At 34.1% G+C, this 17,960-nt stretch overlaps 1 long non-coding RNA gene across 1 annotated transcript in view; it reads right to left on the bottom strand.

Annotated features, from left to right (window-relative positions):
- LOC141276083 (uncharacterized) overlaps nt 1–17,960 on the bottom strand; it is a 134,121-nt gene that overhangs the window by 50,403 nt on the left and 65,758 nt on the right. The window contains exon 4 of the long non-coding RNA XR_012325022.1: nt 7,072–7,107. This is a non-coding gene — a long non-coding RNA (uncharacterized lncRNA). The remainder of the gene's footprint in view (nt 1–7,071; nt 7,108–17,960) is intronic.

The following is a 17,960-nucleotide window of genomic DNA, read 5'->3' as shown; positions in this document are numbered from 1 at the left end:
AAGTCAGTATTCTTCCTCCTTCAAACAGACTGTGAGCCCCTTGACAGCAGAAGCTGTCCCTTTTGCTTAGCATATATCCCCTTACGAAGTGGGTTCAACACCAGGTAAAACAATGGCAGTTTGAGAAATGTGGTGCTGGTCACCTGCAAACCTCAGAAAGGGGGCTAAGTTATATTTGAGTTGAATGGGAATAACAAACTATAACAGAATTAATGAAATTTCTCCAATAATATAAGCACAATGGAGACTTTTCATTAATTTAATCTGTCATGAATGCTGGCATTTATCTTCATACCCCTAGAATCTGTTTTCTAGGCAGAAGATCCCTACTCTTTAATAGAACTTGATGGTAAGCTCCGAATAACAAACCATAACAGAATTAATGAAATTTCTCCAATAATATAAGCACAATGGAGACTTTTCATTAATTTAATTTCTCATGAATGCTCACATTTATCTTCATACCGCTATAATCTGTTCTCTAGGCAGAAGATTCCTACTCTTTAATAGAACTTGATGGTAAGCTCCGAGGTAAAGTCGTATCCAGAAAGGTTAATCTTTATGTTTAAGTGCTTCTAAGCATTGAAGTTCACAGTAAGTAAGCTTTTAATCAGCAATTACACATAGTAAATATATAAATATACACATGGAGAGTAAAATATCAGTCTAATTGTTTACCCATATGCAAAGACTGATTGAAACAATTCCTACCACCTCACTTAACATTCAGAATTTTATTGGGTCTACTCCAATTCTACCTTTACATATCAGAACAAAGACATGTGGAATTTTAAAAATTATATCAGTCTTTGAAGATTAGCAAACATGCCCCTTCTGAGTGTCACTTTTATCTAATTCAGCATCATTTGCCTGGTTTAAATCTTTAAAATAACCAAAAAAAAAAAAAAAAAGGTGAAAACACCTGCACAAAAGAATGCTCAATTCAACTAGTAGACAAAAAAGGGGAAAAAGGAAAAAAAAAGTAAACATGGCACAGTAGGAGAATAAAGCTTCTGGGGAAAGAAAGCAAAGCTGTGTGACAGATGGAAAGGTCTCAATGGATGAATGGTACTACTACAAATAAGTAGCAGGCAGCCAGAGGGAATCAAATAATAATTATGGAAGAAAAATGAGGGTTAAAAAAGAAGAAAAGAATGCTTTGACTCAAGCTACAGATTCTATATTAATAAAATTTCCTATATTTAAAATATATTTAATTACACATTCACAGAAGGTAGAAAATAATTCATGTCAAATAGGGTAGACAGTTGACAAGTGAACCAGTATAGACAATATAAAAAGCTCAACATGTCCTTGGAGAGGAAGGAATGCATTCCACAATTTGTACTGGCATGCCCCCAAACCTGAACAGATTACTTTCTGACGATCAATATCTGTAACCACCAGAGGCCTGTTAAAGAGTTTTTTAAAAAATCAGCTTCAAAGAGACCTGGTCCCCAGCTTACATTTTACTTTTGCCAGTGGGTGCTGAGGTAAGAGTTTTGGACAAGGCTCATTTTTCTTCTCTTTACAGGGCTGTGTACTGAATATGAAGTACCCTAGCATGTTCTCAGGCTCTAGTCAGCTGGATTCAAGCTCTGTTTATAGATACTGTGAAAGAAGACCAATTCCCTTCACCACCCTGAAATCAGCCTGTGCATATTCAACTCAATGAAAATTGCTGGCCACACTTTAGCTGGGATTCTAAAAGTAAGTGCTTATTCATCAATCTGATTTTAGCCTAATGTCGAGTATAAGTGGAGTATTTTCTATTTGAATCAAGTGGTGTTACAGTTACTTGACTTGAAAACCTAGAACATTTCCTCCCTTCCCATTTCTATAATATATGCGAATATCAGTGAATCAAACAATAGTTTTCCTAACACATTTCTATCCATAATAAAATAATTAAAAATATATTTCTAACAGTGCAGGAAATTTAAAACAAATAACAGGGAGAGCCACATAATTTCCCCATGCTTAACCACTGTAGAATACTCACTTCAGTCTAGAACAACTGTTTCTAAAATATTACACTGCAGCACTCTACTTTGAGACATTCTCCTATTAAATTTTACATCATTAGGTACATTTGGGTACCCTATATATTCTACCCTTCTCTGGGCAGTTGATAACTCACACTATCAGGTGAACAGCTCTGAGAGGTTCCACAGCAAATGAATCTATTTAGCTCTTTTTAACCCAGCATTTCTCAAGTGGATTTGAATCATAAGTTATTTAAAATCCTAAACAACTTTAGCGTACATCCATCTGGAGTCGTTTGTCAAAATTCTGCCTTGGAGTTCACTCAAGTTCATGATCATTTCCCCTTTGACTAAAATAATTTTTTTTCTAAGTAGTGAAAGTGAAAACTACAGAGAAGGCAGAGAATAATATTTCTCCTCCACCTCATCTAATATCCAGAACCTGTCTACCTGAATAAATGTTTGCAAGGAGGACAGCAATGGAGGGGGAGGAGAAAAGCCTCCCTTATTATAAGGATACATCTTATCACTCTCTGCTCAATCCCTCTCAACCTGCAAGTGACTGTTTTATTAAAAGTAAACTCGAGGGTGATAGATGAAAAGAACAACTGTAGCCTTTAATCACAAGGCTATGGCATTTCAGCAGTGTTGGTAGATGGAGGGAATAGTGAAATCATTGGAGACTTAAACAAATGGATTAGAAAAGGTCCTGAAGTGAGTTGCTGGATATATTTCAAAACAGAAACTTGATTAACTAATGCACAAAATGCAAGTGAACTCTTCCAATCAATAATCCAAAATTCCTAAGTATGATATCTGGATTGTGATATTTAAACAAAGTATGCAAATAATCAATGTGAGAGTTTCTGTGTTTGAAAAATAAAGTGGCAACATTGTATAAATTTCAGATTGTTTTATTCTTTACCCTTTATATCATTATTCCTATAAGATGTTCTGCAAAAATTCAGTCAAGTAAAGTAAATTTAAGAATCCTGAATATGATATCTCATAGTTGAAAATGTCTAACGCAAATTATCATTATAAAGGTCCTGGGAAGTCCTGCAATGCAGAAGGGCTTTGACCTTTGCTTGCGTTTTTCTCTAACTTAATGGAATGGAGAGCAATATTTCCATAGTAAGACTATTCATATCCTAAGGTATACTTTAGGAAATAGTTTTCAAGTGTTTCTTACAACAGATTATGCTTATAAAGCTATGGAAATATAGAATGGTTTACAATGCTTGGGAGAGTGTCAAATGGTAATATATTAAAACAGCATATCTCAAAGTATGATCAAGGAAATCTTAGCTTCCCCAAGACCCTTTCAGAGAACCCATGAGGTCAAAGCTCTTTTAATAATACTAAGATGTCATTTTACCTTTGCATTTTCATTGTTTCACGTATGTACAGAGGAAATTTCTAGTGAAAATAAATATTGCTAGATGTAATCCACATAAACAAAATATTTTTGGAATGTTCAATAGATTTTAAGAGTTAAAGAGGGTCCTAAGACCAAAAAGTTTAAGAACTACTATTTTAAAGTAAACATAGGTCTGGGTAATTTTTTAAAAAGGTGGAGAGCCTACTATAGAATTTGAAAGTTTACTTTCAAAGGTAACTTCTTCACATTTTAATAGGCTTTGGATCAATGAGAGAGGGCATTCTATGTACATATTTTATTGACCAATGTAACCTAAAGCACCTCCAATATGACAATAAACTCTGTTAGTGCAGAATTTAAAATAGAAATGGTATGACCAAAGAGAGATAAACATTTTAACTACCTATTTTTTTAAATGTATTTTATTTTGTGCCAGGCATTGAGCTGGGTAAATCTGTGTGCACGAGACAGTTTGTAGTCTGCCCTTTTGGTGATAAAGCACCTATGACTTTAAGCAGAGATACACAAATATACCTGAATCTAAACCTACAGTTATTAAAGATAACAACTCATTTAAAAATTAGTAAGAAAGCAGCATCCAAAAAATAGTCTTATTTATTTTCTCATTGGAGTCCTATTGAATATAGTCAAGTAAGTTTTTTGTTTTTTGTTTTTTTTGGTATAATCATGCACTTTTTTAGTCAGTGGGCATGAATATGGAGCAACATGCTAAGTGATGAGAAACAAGACAAGTTTTGCTGTCCATTATCCTCAAACACCTTGCTTCATGGCATGAATCTTTGGTAGCTACATCCTATTAGACACTAGACTAGGCTCTGGGGATATACTGATGAATCACACAGATAAGGGCCTTGCCTTCATTGGGTTATAATTGAGGAGATATATACAAATAAAATTAAACTTCAGGAGCATGCTGCTATTACCTGAATATGGAGAACCTAAACCTGGGACATTAGAGCATTATTCACCCCCAAAATGTGACATCCAATTGAAACATGAAGAATTAGGAGAAGTTAATGAGGTATGAAGTGTGGTGAAGAGTGCTCAAAACCCTGGAGGTAAGGGAGAACATGACATGTTCAAAGAACTAACAGAAGTAACCGTAGCGGGATTGTGGAGTGTGTGTGAGGGCAGAGGTGAGAGCTGAAAAAGAGACAGGCTTAAGGAAAAATCTCTTTCTTAGCCTATGTTAAGGAGACTGGATTTTATTCTAACAGCAACTAAAGTTATTGAAGCTCTTTAAGTAAGAGAGTAGCATTATGAACTTTGAGTTTCATAAAGATCACTCTGGCTACTTTTTAGAGAATGATTAGGAAGAGGGCATGACTTGGGACAAGGAAATCAGTTAAAAGGACACTGCCCCATCCTTGAAAAAGACAATAATCACAGCCTAAACTGAGGTAAGAATAGAGACCAGAGGATCATTTTAAGAAGTATTTAGAATGTTGAATCCATAGAAATTAGTCATGAGCTCTTAAAGTGAGAGAAAGAATTGAAGTACAACAGACAGGTTTGGGGGCCTGAACCAATGAGAAAGGGAACACAGGTGACAGAAAATCTAAAGGGAAACATGAAGAGCTGAATTTTTATATATTAAGTTTAAAGTTAAAGCAATTGTATATTCAGATGTGGAACTAGAAAAGCTGTCTAGAGTAAATATGTAAATGTGTGCTTCACTGGCATGTAAATGGTAATTTAAGCAATAGAAATGGGTGAGATCTCTAAGAAACACTGCGGGGTGGGAATAAGAGAGGGCCCAGAACTAAGCCCAAACCACACCGATATGGTAATTGGTGGTATGATAATAATTTTCTGAAACACTTAAAAAGTATCCTTTATTAACAGATTATTAAAGTCAAAGACTTAAGAAAAGCTCTATTTCTCTGGCTTCTTTTTATCTGTATACCCCTTCTGGCACGCACACACAAGCACGACACAGAGCAATCTAGGATCTTGCACAAGTAATGGCTGATTGTGCTGAATGCTTACTACAACCCAGACCATGTTCCATGCATTATTTCATATCATATCTCACATATGTAGTAGGTAGTATTACTATCCTCATTTTTAAATGAAGACACACATGTAGAGTCATCAAGTAACTTAAGGATGGCTATACTGTTAGCAAGTAATGAAGTCATGAAGTGTAGATAAAGAGATTAAAGAAGAATTAGGTAGATCTGAAGAATAGTAAAAGATCCAGGAACCTCTGTTTTCAAAAGAATATCTCAAGATGCTGATACTTAGAATGAGTTGAATCCTAAATGACCTTCACTTTTCCCAACAAAATTAGATTGTGCTGCTTGGTGGCACGCTGGAAACAGTTCCTTCTATAAAGCATAGTTTTACAGCTTTCCCCCAGGTTCCCAGGAATGTGGCCATGTGGTTAAGAGGCTTGAATCCCTTATTACACATTTTCCTCTCAATAAGTTCAGCATTACTTGAAATTTCTATTCTTCAACCCAGATAGTGCCTCTTGTATTACTGGTTAATCCCAGATTCCAGCTACAGTGAGAATTACTATATGTGAAAAGAAATCAAGATTTATGCTTATTTCAGTGTACCTACTCTGTGATGGGAGAGATCATTTATATCATTTCAAGAGGAATCTGGTTTCAGAGTTATTTTCTATTTGTACTTTTGATACAACAAAGTAACATAAGACATTATGAACTCTTTCCATGAGGTCATTTTATATTCACCATATATAATAACCCTAGCAGCAACCAAGTTACAAGCATCTTCTCAGTAACTCCAGATACCAGTTTACAATAAGGTAATGTCTATATTTTCAAAAGGAAATAATTCTGGTCTAAATATTCTATAATCAAAAAGTTCCATTTTAACGTAGTAAAGAAATAAAAGTTCCATTTTAACATAGTAAAGAAATAAAATCATTACGCACACAAGCTCTTAAGAAGTGTAATACATGGACACCTCTTTGAAAAATTCACAATGTGTTCCAGCTGATTAAGATTAATAAACATAAATGCCTCATAATCACTATATTAAAGAAATAGAAATCTCTTTTTTAAAAGAAAGATAATACATAAATATCAAAATCTTATTGACAAAAACAGCAGTGCGAAATAAGGAAGTCATTAATTGCGTGTTAATTTATTTTATCTTTTAAAGTGGGGATGTAGGGGCTATCAATAGATATTGTTTCTAACTTACAGAAGAAGAAAATATGTCAAGAAAAATTAAAAACAAGAAAACTGGAAAGAAACAGCACGGATGGGTTGAAAGAAAAAAAGAAAGCTTGAAACATGTCAGAAATTAAGACAAACATATCAGATATGACATTTAATGACAAAAATTTCTCTTAGGAGGAAAAACCTCAGAAAAGATAAAAAACAAATCTTGGTCATATGATATTTATCACAGAAACATCTAAAACAAAAAGAGTTAGAAAGATTAAAATAATAAAATAAGTAAATATCCAGACAAAGGCAAACAATAAAAAATTAAAAGTAGAAATGAGAAATAGAGTTGCATTTACATTTAAGACACAAATCGCAATGTATACACTTTTCTTATTCTGGAATGCTGACAAGGCAAGGGGAGCAGGTGAATCTGAAGAAGTCAAGCAGATAGTACAAGAAGGTCCAATATCCATCAGTTTAAACTAGAGAAGGGGCTCTGTGGACTATAGTAAGGAAATGACAGCTGAGAACCTCTTACCTCTGGCCTGGATGTTCCTCTCCCCAGATGAGACTCCTGAAAGAGAGGAGGAGAGAAAACCTGATATCCATCCATTTTTGGTATCCATTGTATTAGGACCCATGACAGAAAGTAGGTCCAGTTACAGAAAAATAAAATTATATTTATTATTCATCTTAGGTTATGAATTGTGATTAATAACATCTATATTAGTTATTATTATTACATAATTTAATTAGCATCTTCATAATGAAGAAAAAGAAACATAGTACAGTCAAATCAAGAGATTTGGGAGAATACAAGGAGAGCAATACTTCCTTATGTTCTAACATCATTTTGTTTTGAATAGGATTTGAAGTAAAGAATGAAATTACGTATTTATCTAAACTGAGACTGCCCCTTTGAAACAGATTGGAAACAATGTTACTACACTGTAGGAAAACTATTCAGCTTATATAACACCTAGAACACATTGGATGCCAGGGCTTTGAAAAGGAAGGAATTTAACTTAGCCCAAGTTGATTCCAAAACAGCCTCTTCGAGTATATTTGTTCTAATCTGAGTGTTGACAGCATGTAGCAGTTAGGCAAAAAGTTGAAGAGGGAGAGTGGCAGAGGGGAGGGTATCTGGGCCGAGATAGCAGCATTAGCAATGGCGTGGTGAATGCAGAATGAGGGAGTATAATCAGCTCTAGATGCCCAGAGGCACGTGGACACACAGAGCAGGCAAAGCTGAGGCTGGATAAGTTCAAGGGTAGAGAATGGAGGATCTCAAATGCTATCAACTGACTGTGAGAAAAAGTCAGTGAAAAATATCAAGACGATATATTTAAGCTTTAGCTATATTACGCTTAGAGTATTACAGAGAAGGCTTTTGCAGGTGGACAGACTAGAGGCAGGTTTTGCAATTATGCAACAAAAATAGCTCAAACTGATAAGTATTTCTTCTGATCTGCTGACTTGTACATTAAACTCAAATTGAAGCTCCCCATTATTTTTAGAAGTTATCATCTTAGGAGAGGAATAGGTAAGGAAGCCAGTAGGAGAATTAGAAGGGTGAGATACACAATTTCTGGTAATGATAATTATTGGTCACCAATATTGATCATTTAGAGTCTCATTAAAAATTTAAACAGATTCTCACAAGAGAATTAGCAAAATTGAGGGTGGAGTTGAATAATTAGAACCAAATGACATGTGGGGAAACTGATTTGATGTAGATATTGTGAAAGAATTTTTAAGTTATAATTTGCATTAAAGGATTAAGGGTGTAAATTATTATTAAAATACAAGCAAGCTATTAAAAATAAATTTCATGAAATAAATTCTTAGAATAAAATTGCATGAGTGCAAAATATAATTTTAAACAGAAGCAATCATATCAATCTAGTCCCTGACATAGGACACTATATATAGTTTGCTCTCAGCAATCACCCTGTCAACTTAAAAAAAAAAAAGGAACAGGAAAGGAAAAAGAGGCACTTAGTCACCACGTAGGTCCTGATTGACAATTCCACTCAAAAATACTGAAATTAGACTAATTACTAGCTGGAAGAAATATGGAAATTTTTGAGGGAAGAATATTTGTTTCTGCTATCTCTCCCCTAATAAAAAGGGGTCTGAATTGACATGAACAGAATGAAGGCAAAGTCTGAAATAAATAAACAGATACAAGGAAACAGTCTCTCCTGTTTATTTTACCTTCGATTCAGCCCAAGGCTAATCTTCCAAAGTGTATTTTGAAGGGACTGCTAGGTTCAAGCAGGTATTAAGTTAGGAATCAAGTTAGTTAGCAGTAAAAGAGACCAAGAATATGGTTATTTAAAAAACTGGTTAGATAGATCTCATATAAGAATCTCATAAATCTGTTGACCTTCTCCATAGAAAAATACTTTTATGCATAATATTCTATGGCGCTAACAGAAAATCCGAAGCCTATCCATGGAACCTGTAAGATTCCAAATTCTCCACATTATAAAACCACATATCTCAGCAAACTAAAAATAGAGAACTTTCTCAGCTAGATAAAGAGCACTTTAAAAAACCTACAGCTAACGTCTTACTTAGTGGTGAGAAATTTGAAGCTTTCCTGTTAAGATCAGGAAAAATGCAAGAGTGTCCTCTCTCACCACTCCTTTTCAACATCATTCTGGAAGTATGTAGTATTAGCTTACTATCTAATGCAATAAGACAAGAAAGGAAATAAAGGATATGTAGATTAAAAAGAAATAAATATAACTGTTTTTAGATGACATGATTGTCTATGTAGAAAATCCAAAAGAATAGAAAAAAATAGAATTAATAAAAGATTATAGTAAGGTTGTATAATACAAGTTTAATATACAAGAGTCAATTGCTTTCCTATATAACAACAATAAACAAGTGGAATTTGAAATCAGAAGTAAGATGCCATGCACATTAGCCTTCCCCAGAATTAAGTACTTAGGTACAAATCTAATAAAATCAGTCCAAGATTTATATGAGGAAAACTAAATCTCTGATAAAAGAAATCAAAGAACTAAATGAGTGGAAAGACATTCCATGTTTATGGATAGAAAGATTCAATATTGTCAAGATATCAGTTCTTCCCAACTTCATCTAGAGATCCAATGTAGTCTCAATTAAAATCCCAGCAAGTTATTTTGTGGATATTGAGAAACTGATCCTAAGTTTATATGAAGAGGCAAAGGCACAGAAAAGACAACAAAATATTGAAGGAGAAAAATAAAGCTGGAAGACTGACACTACTTGACTTCAAAATTTACAATAAAGCTACAGTCATCAAGATAGTGTGGTACTGGTGAAAGAACAGACTAATAAATCAATGGAACAAAATAGAGAGACAAGAAATAGACCCCATAAATGTAGTTAACTGATCTTTCACAAAGTAGCAAAAGCAATAATAATGGAGCCAACATAAAATGCACATGTATGTTACTGAAAAATCTGTCATGTTATATAAGACATTTATAAGTCTACTGTCTGCTTTTTCTTATCTAAACAAAAAATTAGCTCTACGTATTACTTTAAATAGAAGAAAACATTTTTTTCTACAAAAGACAGTCAGACATTCCATAATAAAAAGGAAGAGCGTATATAGCAAAAGTATTTATTGATTAAGTAGCACTGCAGTGTTCTGATTCCTGGGAAGAGTAATATTTCATTTCTTAGCACATAACAAATACACAAAAAATTCTGGAAAATTAATTAATATACTCTAAATTACTAACTTGGAACTGTGCTGTATAAAGCCATCATCATCACTATGACTGTAATCAACATTGCCACCATCATCTTTTCCTAGAAAGTTAACTTGTTGTGAGTCCAGTTCCTCACATCTCCATTAGACGATAGAGCCAACAGTTTGCCTCTGGCTCCCACAATGGTTCTTACTTTTTCCCTCCATTTTGACATAACTAAGGGAAACCCACACTCTCATGAAGAATTAATTTTGTATAGCAAAGATTCTTATGTTTTCTTGATTCTAAGGCAGTGCTTTCAATGTTTTCCCATTAATCATAGTTGCTTTGAAGTTTTGTAGATATCCTGTATGGATTTTAGGAAGTCCCTTTTGTTCCTAGTTTTACTAAAACTAGGAGTCTCTATTTTGTTGAAATTCTTTTTTGTATCTGAAGATATGACCCTATGATTTATCTCATTTAAGCTATTAAGATTTTAACTATAATAATTGTCTAATGTTAAGCAACCTTTTATTTCTGAGACAAATGTATAGTTTTTATACATTACTAGATTTGGTTTGCTTAGCAACTTTTGTATTTATTTTCATGAGTAATCAGCCTACAATTTTTCTTCCTTTGCACTGATTTCTCATGAATTAGCTTTAATAAATGTATTTTTAATCGCTTATCCATTAGATAGATAGATATATGTTTACTGATATGTTATTCATCAGTATTTTACTTTGTATATAATCTCTTTTATATTTGTAGTTTTACCCCATTTTCATTCTTAATGTTATTTATAAAAATCTCTATTCTTTTTGATTAAATTTTCCTAGAGTTTTGTCTATTTTAGTAGCTTTTCTTAAGTATTTTATCGACGCTCTCTAGCATTTATTTTCTATAACACTGATTTCTGCTTTTAATTCTTTTCTCCAATCTTTTTCTGTTGTTTTTTTTTTTTTTCATAACTTTCTCAATTTAGAAGGTTAGACTTTCTTCATTTCTAATGTAAACATTTAGGGCTTTACATTTCTGTCTAAGTTCCATTTTAGCTGCATCCCAGAATTTTTGACATGTAGTATTTTTTAAATAATTCAGTTCTAAATATTATCTAATGTCCATTATGAATTGTAGTTTTTGTTCGTTGTTAATGCCTAACTTAGTTGCACTATAGTCAAAAGTGCGGGCTTTATGACACTAATCTTTGAAATTTGTCAAGTTAGTTTTTATAGCGTAGCACATGGTCAATTTTCATATATGTTCCAGATGTGCTTAAAAAGAATGAATAGTTCAGACTTGTTGGATGAAGTACTTCATTTTCTGTCCATTAGATAAATTTGTACTTGGGCTCCTCAAATTTCAATACCCTACTACTTAATCTGCCTGATTTGTCATTTACTTGGAGTTAAATTATATAGCAATAAGGTAGACTTGTCAATTTTACTTTGTAGCTTTGCCAATTTTTCTTTAAATGTTTTGAAGTTACATTATTAAGTTCATAACATATAGAATTATTGTTTTCCTGAGGTTTGAAACTTTTATCATCATGAAACAATCTTCTTTATCTGTTGTAATGCCTTTTTGCCTTTCTGTCTGTTTTGTTTGACCTTAATATAATTATACCAGATTTCATTTCATTAGACTTTATCTGATACATATCTTACTTTACTTTAAATTTCACATTTCTCTATCTATAAATTTCCAATGTGTCTCTTGTAACCTGTATACAGCTAGACTTTTTTTTTTAATTCTGAAGATGTTTTTTAACTGGAGAGTTTAGTCCATGTACACTTATTTTATTATGTTTTCTATTTGTTTCACTATTGCTGGATTTCTTTCACCTCCAATTCTGCCATATTTTACGGGTTTTTTTCTTTTGTAACAAAGCAGATATATAATGATATGTAAAAATATGCTTTATAAAATAATCATAACTGGGACTTCCCTGGTGGTCCAGTGGTAAAGAATCTGCTGTCCAATGCAGGGGATGTGGGTTCGATCTCTGGTTAGGGAACTAAGATCGCACATACCACAGGGCAACTAAGCCCACGCGCCACAACTACAGAGCCCACGTGCCCTGGAGCCTGCATGCCGTAACTAGAGAGAAGCCCACGCGCTGCAACAAAGAGCCCACGCATTACAAGGAAAGATCCCCTGTGCCTCAACGAAGATCTCACGTGCTGCAACCAAGAACCAATGCAGCCAAATAAATAAATATTTTAAAAAATCATAACTGGTACTCTACATGGGGCACTTTATATATATTATCCCATTTAATCCTTACAAGAACCCTGGGATAGAGTCATCTCAATAAAACAAAAAGACACTTTTATGACTCTCAATACTTAGAAAATTCCATGGGTTTGGGGAGCTGTGAGCCAGGAACCATGGATTCAGATCAAATATATATGAGAAATATATTTTGGTCATATGAATGATGAAAAATATATTTTTCTTATAAATTATAATATTGAAATGTTATAAATAGTTTAACTTTTATTTGGGGCTATTATTTGGAATATAATGAAAAATGTGAATTGAATTCAGACACTGCTTTCCCCAAAATTTTCTTTTGCTAAGCATAACCTGTGCATCTGTGCCTTATAATCACTTTTCCAAAGTACACTATAATTTTATGCAATAATTTTGTGAAATCATGATATGTGTTCTCAAGCAATAAGGGTATATGGGATTTGAATTTGCATCTTATTTATTTCTCAGATAAAAGCTTTCTACTCTAAGAGTGTCTCACAAGGCAAAAATACCTGGGTTTTAGATTCTTTGCTTAATCACCTAGCATGTATGAAACTGTTAAATAACACAAGAATGCCATTTCCTATAGAAATGAAACCAAAGTTTCACCTTGGGATGAGTATAGTGTGACAACCAGATTTGAAGTAATCCGAAATGGTAGTCATCTTCACTTGGTGAGTTTAACTATAACATTCCAAAATCATTCTAGAATCTATGTAATTTTAAAGAAATAAAATTATTCTAATTTTAAGTAATTAATATTGTAACATTGACAAATACTGTAACTACTCAACCTTGGTCAAATTCTATATTTATGCAGTTGTGCAACAGATGCCATTCTCCCACCTACAATTTCTTCTTGATTTTTTTGAGAGCCCATAAAAGCCTTTTTCAATAAACTCTCCTAGTCAAACCCCACTTTTACTCTTTTTTTGAACTTCTGATTTTCATTTCTATATCTTGCCCTTCTTCATACATAATGTTTTAAATAGTTTTTACACTGCAGCACATATTTCATCTCCTCAGATGAACTGTAAACTCCTTAAAGGCAGAAGGCTTATTTTCTATTATATTTTACTCTCTAGGTGTCTTTTTTTTTAAAACATCTTTATTGGAGTATAATTGCTTTACAATGGTGTGTTAGTTTCTGCTTTATAACAAAGTAAATTAGTTATACATACACATATGTCCCCACATCTCTTCCCTCTTGCGTCTCCCTCCCTCCCACCCTCCCTATCCCATCCCTACTATCTAGTATCTTTAAGTATAACTAGAGAGAGAGTTTCAGTGTTCTCCTACATTTTGTGTTTATGGCATGCTCTGGAATATGGTTTTGGGTGGCATCTTAAAGGATAAAAGAATCAAAATTACCCTCCATTACTGAACAATATTTAGAAAACAGTAATGACTACACCATAACAGTGACTCATCTAGGCTACAAAAAAGGCTGTATATCCACCATACCATTGGCTCGCCCTCTTTTTACTTGTGTTGTTGGCTTTGAGCTGCTTGAGAAGAACTGTCTATTAAATAGATCTCATTTTTTTACATATGAATGGTGTCAGGTTCTTCCATGTAAACATAAACATGAAATCCTTCTTGGTGCTAACTTAAATTTCACCTTGCCTCTTTTCCCCTACTTCCAGGAAAAGACACATACTCTGCCTTGTGACATGATGGGCCCACCTCAATAGTCTGTGTAAAAGAAGGTCACAGGTTATTTTGTAGAAAAATAACACTTTTCTATATTGATTTGAACATGGTACAGCATGGCACACCTCTTAAGTCCCACACACAGGGTGAGAAGTACTGTAAGTTGACTCTACAAAAGCATAAACCAGAGCAAAATTTTTGCACTTAAGAACATTAAAACCTCAGATAAGACAACTGTGTGAAACTGTAAAGCACTGCAACCAACATATAGCTTTACTCTGAGCAATATAATAGTAGAGGTGTTTTAGACCTAATACACAGAGTTCTAGGCGTAATTCTGTTAAGCAGCTTTACATTTTGCCATTAGAACTATTTCCCTTCTATGTTAAGCTTTAATATCCTTTCAAATGCATTAATGTGTCCCCAGAACAGACTCTCACAGACTCCTGCCTGCTTTGAATATTTCCATTTTAATAACAGCTTCAGATCTTCACTCAGAGCTTTATATACCCCTTACTGTCACAGAGGCTTGTGAAAGACAGAAGGAAACAGCTCGTCATCCACAAAAGTCATCCAATGTACTGTTGTTTGCTTTAGAATACAGCCCACAGGAAAATTAAAGAGGAACATCATTTACATTTGATTTTCTCTATCCTTTGGGCTCATCTCTGAATATTTCTAGAGGAATTTTCTAAGTCCCTGTAAGAACTGCTTAAATCTTTTCCTTTCTGAGAGTGACTAGAGCTCCATACTGAAAGAGCTAAAGTCTCTCTCTCAGACTTCAGAAAGGCAGAATAGAGGCAAGTGTCGTTTTAGACCTTCATGGTATGAGGTCTTATAAGCAGACTTGCTATTCAGTGGCACAGCAGCTCAGAGATAAGGAATACCACTTCACCAAAGCAGCAGGGTTGAAACAACTTTTGTGACAGTAGTGATAGTTCTTCAGGCTTGTCTAAAGGGAAAAGTGAGCATTTTATGTTTTGTGAAATTTCTGATCGTATCATTAACCACTGTTACGCTTAAGGGAAAGTCTGAAGAGTTTAGGGTAATGATAATTTTGGAGTGAGGGAGAGGGATAACTTAAAGCAAACTGGAAGAATAGTCCAGATATAATGAAGACCTAGGAGGTCTTCATCAAGAAAAATAAATACAAAATTGGAACAAGTGAGAATGATTGTGAAGACACCAAGAGGAAGGACATGGGGGTAGGGAAGGAACAATAAACTATCAGAGGACAGAGGAGCCTGTGCACATATTGTATTTTGTCCATATTACTTATGTACAAGTATCATCCTATTTCATATTCCACTCTCAAAAAATGTGATTTGTCAAAGATGGTTAAACTCTCTGTTCCCTTACTACATCTTGGTTCATTTGAAATTGCTAATGAGAACACAAGAAGGCAAAGCTATATACTCTAAGCTGATGGTTCACTCTGACACACTCTCAAGAACAGGAATGACGTTCAACATTATGTGACCAGGCTCTGACCTAAGTGGTGGTTTGGAAATGAGTTACTGTGTCACTCATCTTGATGACAGTGACCCATTTGAAGACTTAAGCTCTTCACCACACACACTAAACAACCCCAAACGATCTTATCTGATTGATTTTACTTGGTAAGCTGAAAATAACTTTGAAGAGCTATTCTATTTCACTTTAATTAGCACATGTCTTTAAAGAGTTGAGCATCTTTAAAAAAAATAAATACTATTTTTTTAAATTATTTGATGTATCTAAACAACCAAATCAGCAACCATTTCCTGGACTCTGAATGTTAATATCCAGTTGCTTGTCACCTTTCATACTGATATAACACAGAAAGCTCCAACTCAATACATTCTAAACAAAATTTAACATTTTTATTCCCAATTTTCTTCTTTCTTGTCTCTTTCTATTAATAATGCTTTATTCTGCCAGTATTCCAGGCTCAAATCCTTGGAGTTACCTTTGAGTCTTCTCTCGCAAACAAATCTCACATTTTAAGTTTATAATTTTTGCTTCCTGATATTTTATACTCTAAATCATTTACGTTCTTACAACTACTACTATAAAAATGGTCTTCAAAGAACACCAGATGATTTATTGAGGGAAGAAAAAAAAACACATCAGAATTTCTACTTTAAAAAAACTTCATTTTGGGCTTCCTTGGTGGCGCAGTGGTTGAGAGTCCGCCTGCCGATGCAGGGGACGCGGGTTCGTGCCCCAGTACAGGAGAATCCCACATGCCGCGGAGCGGCTGGGCGCGTGAGCCACGGCCGCTGAGTCTGTGCGTCCGGAGCCTGTGCTCCGCAACGGAAGAGGCCACAACAGTGAGAGGCTCACGTACCGCAAAAAACAAACAAACAAAAAAAAACAACTTCATTTTATTCTATTTTTGAATATATGCATATATATATATAGATAGATTGATCTAGATATATATACATATATCTACAGAGAAAGAGAGAGATTTTTTTCATACTAAAGATATCCAACCTAGCATGTCTTCCAGCCAGGTGTAAGCCTTCTCTGCTTCTTACCTGACTTGTTGCAATAGTCTCTTATTGGTTTTCAGTCTCAAGTCTCAGCTCTAATGGAACCAGGCAAGATGGTATTGATTGGCCATCTGGTACATTTTGACCGCAGTTCTTTGCTCTTACCATTTTCTCTACCTAACGTATCCTTCCACTCCAGTGACACCTGTCCCATCTTACCCCATCCTTTTGGACTCAGTTCAGATGACTCTTTCTTAATCCTCTAACTGAAGTGATCTTTTCCTTCTCTAAATATCCATGACAGGGATGCCCATACCTCTTTTATGGCAGGCTTCACAGTTAGCATAGTTATTTAATTTTTAGGTATTTGCCCAAGTATTCAATTGCAAGATTCTCAGGGAGAGAGTCCATGTTTACATACTCCTGTACACTGGGCATAGCCAGCACAGCACCTTACACATAGTAGGTACTCAACATACGTCAGTTTAACTAAGTAATTAAAATTATGAATAGCAATTTCCTTAACTTCCTCCAAGTTGCATTGCAGTTTGTGTTTTCTTAAGGCTACTTATATTTTTAACTACAGTATATACTTGGTAAAGGATTTCACAACTCTCTAAATTAGCCCATGGTGATTACCCCTATTGTGCAATTTACCACTATTTTATTAAGGCAAGATTAAAGATAATACTTCATTGGAAGAAGTAACAGTGGCATTAACTTCTATTTACTTTGACATAATAAACCTTTAATAAAACATGGGCAAATTGCATTGAGGGGGGTAATTAATTATTCTAACATAAAATTTAAAGGGAACTTAATTTCTTATTCTGCATGTTTAGTGCTTTAAGATTAGTGTCATTAATGTCCTTTTTCTCATTTATAGAGGATACATAAAAATGTTCAATGCTTTCTGATTTGTTTTCTCATTAAATAATTCTGAATTTATATTCAAGTTCATAAACATAAGAACACAACTTGAAGATGCAACAGTTTTTCAGAAGTAAATATCCTTACAGAATGTCAGGGCAGGGAGAGTTTTGTGGGAGAGATTTTACCCCAAATCAAAAAAAAAAAAAAAAAAAGTCATCCTTGTCTACATTTTGAGTGTTGAATCAAAGAAAATTCTTGTTTGTTTTATATCCTCTGGCTTTATTACATCACACAAGCTTCAAAGGGGCAGAGCACAAAGAATTGAAAAATAACACAGCTGCATATTGCAATGGAGTGTTCTGCCTCTGCCTGTGTTTTGTTGTTCATGTAATACTTTTCAATAAATAAAGATGTCAATCAACTCTCTTTGCAGCACAGCACATTTCAGATTTAAACCACTTCAGACACATCAG

This window comes from Tursiops truncatus, chromosome 12, assembly GCF_011762595.2.
Source record: "Tursiops truncatus isolate mTurTru1 chromosome 12, mTurTru1.mat.Y, whole genome shotgun sequence".
Taxonomy (NCBI): domain Eukaryota; kingdom Metazoa; phylum Chordata; class Mammalia; order Artiodactyla; family Delphinidae; genus Tursiops; species Tursiops truncatus.
This window is presented reverse-complemented; position numbering and strand designations above follow the sequence as displayed.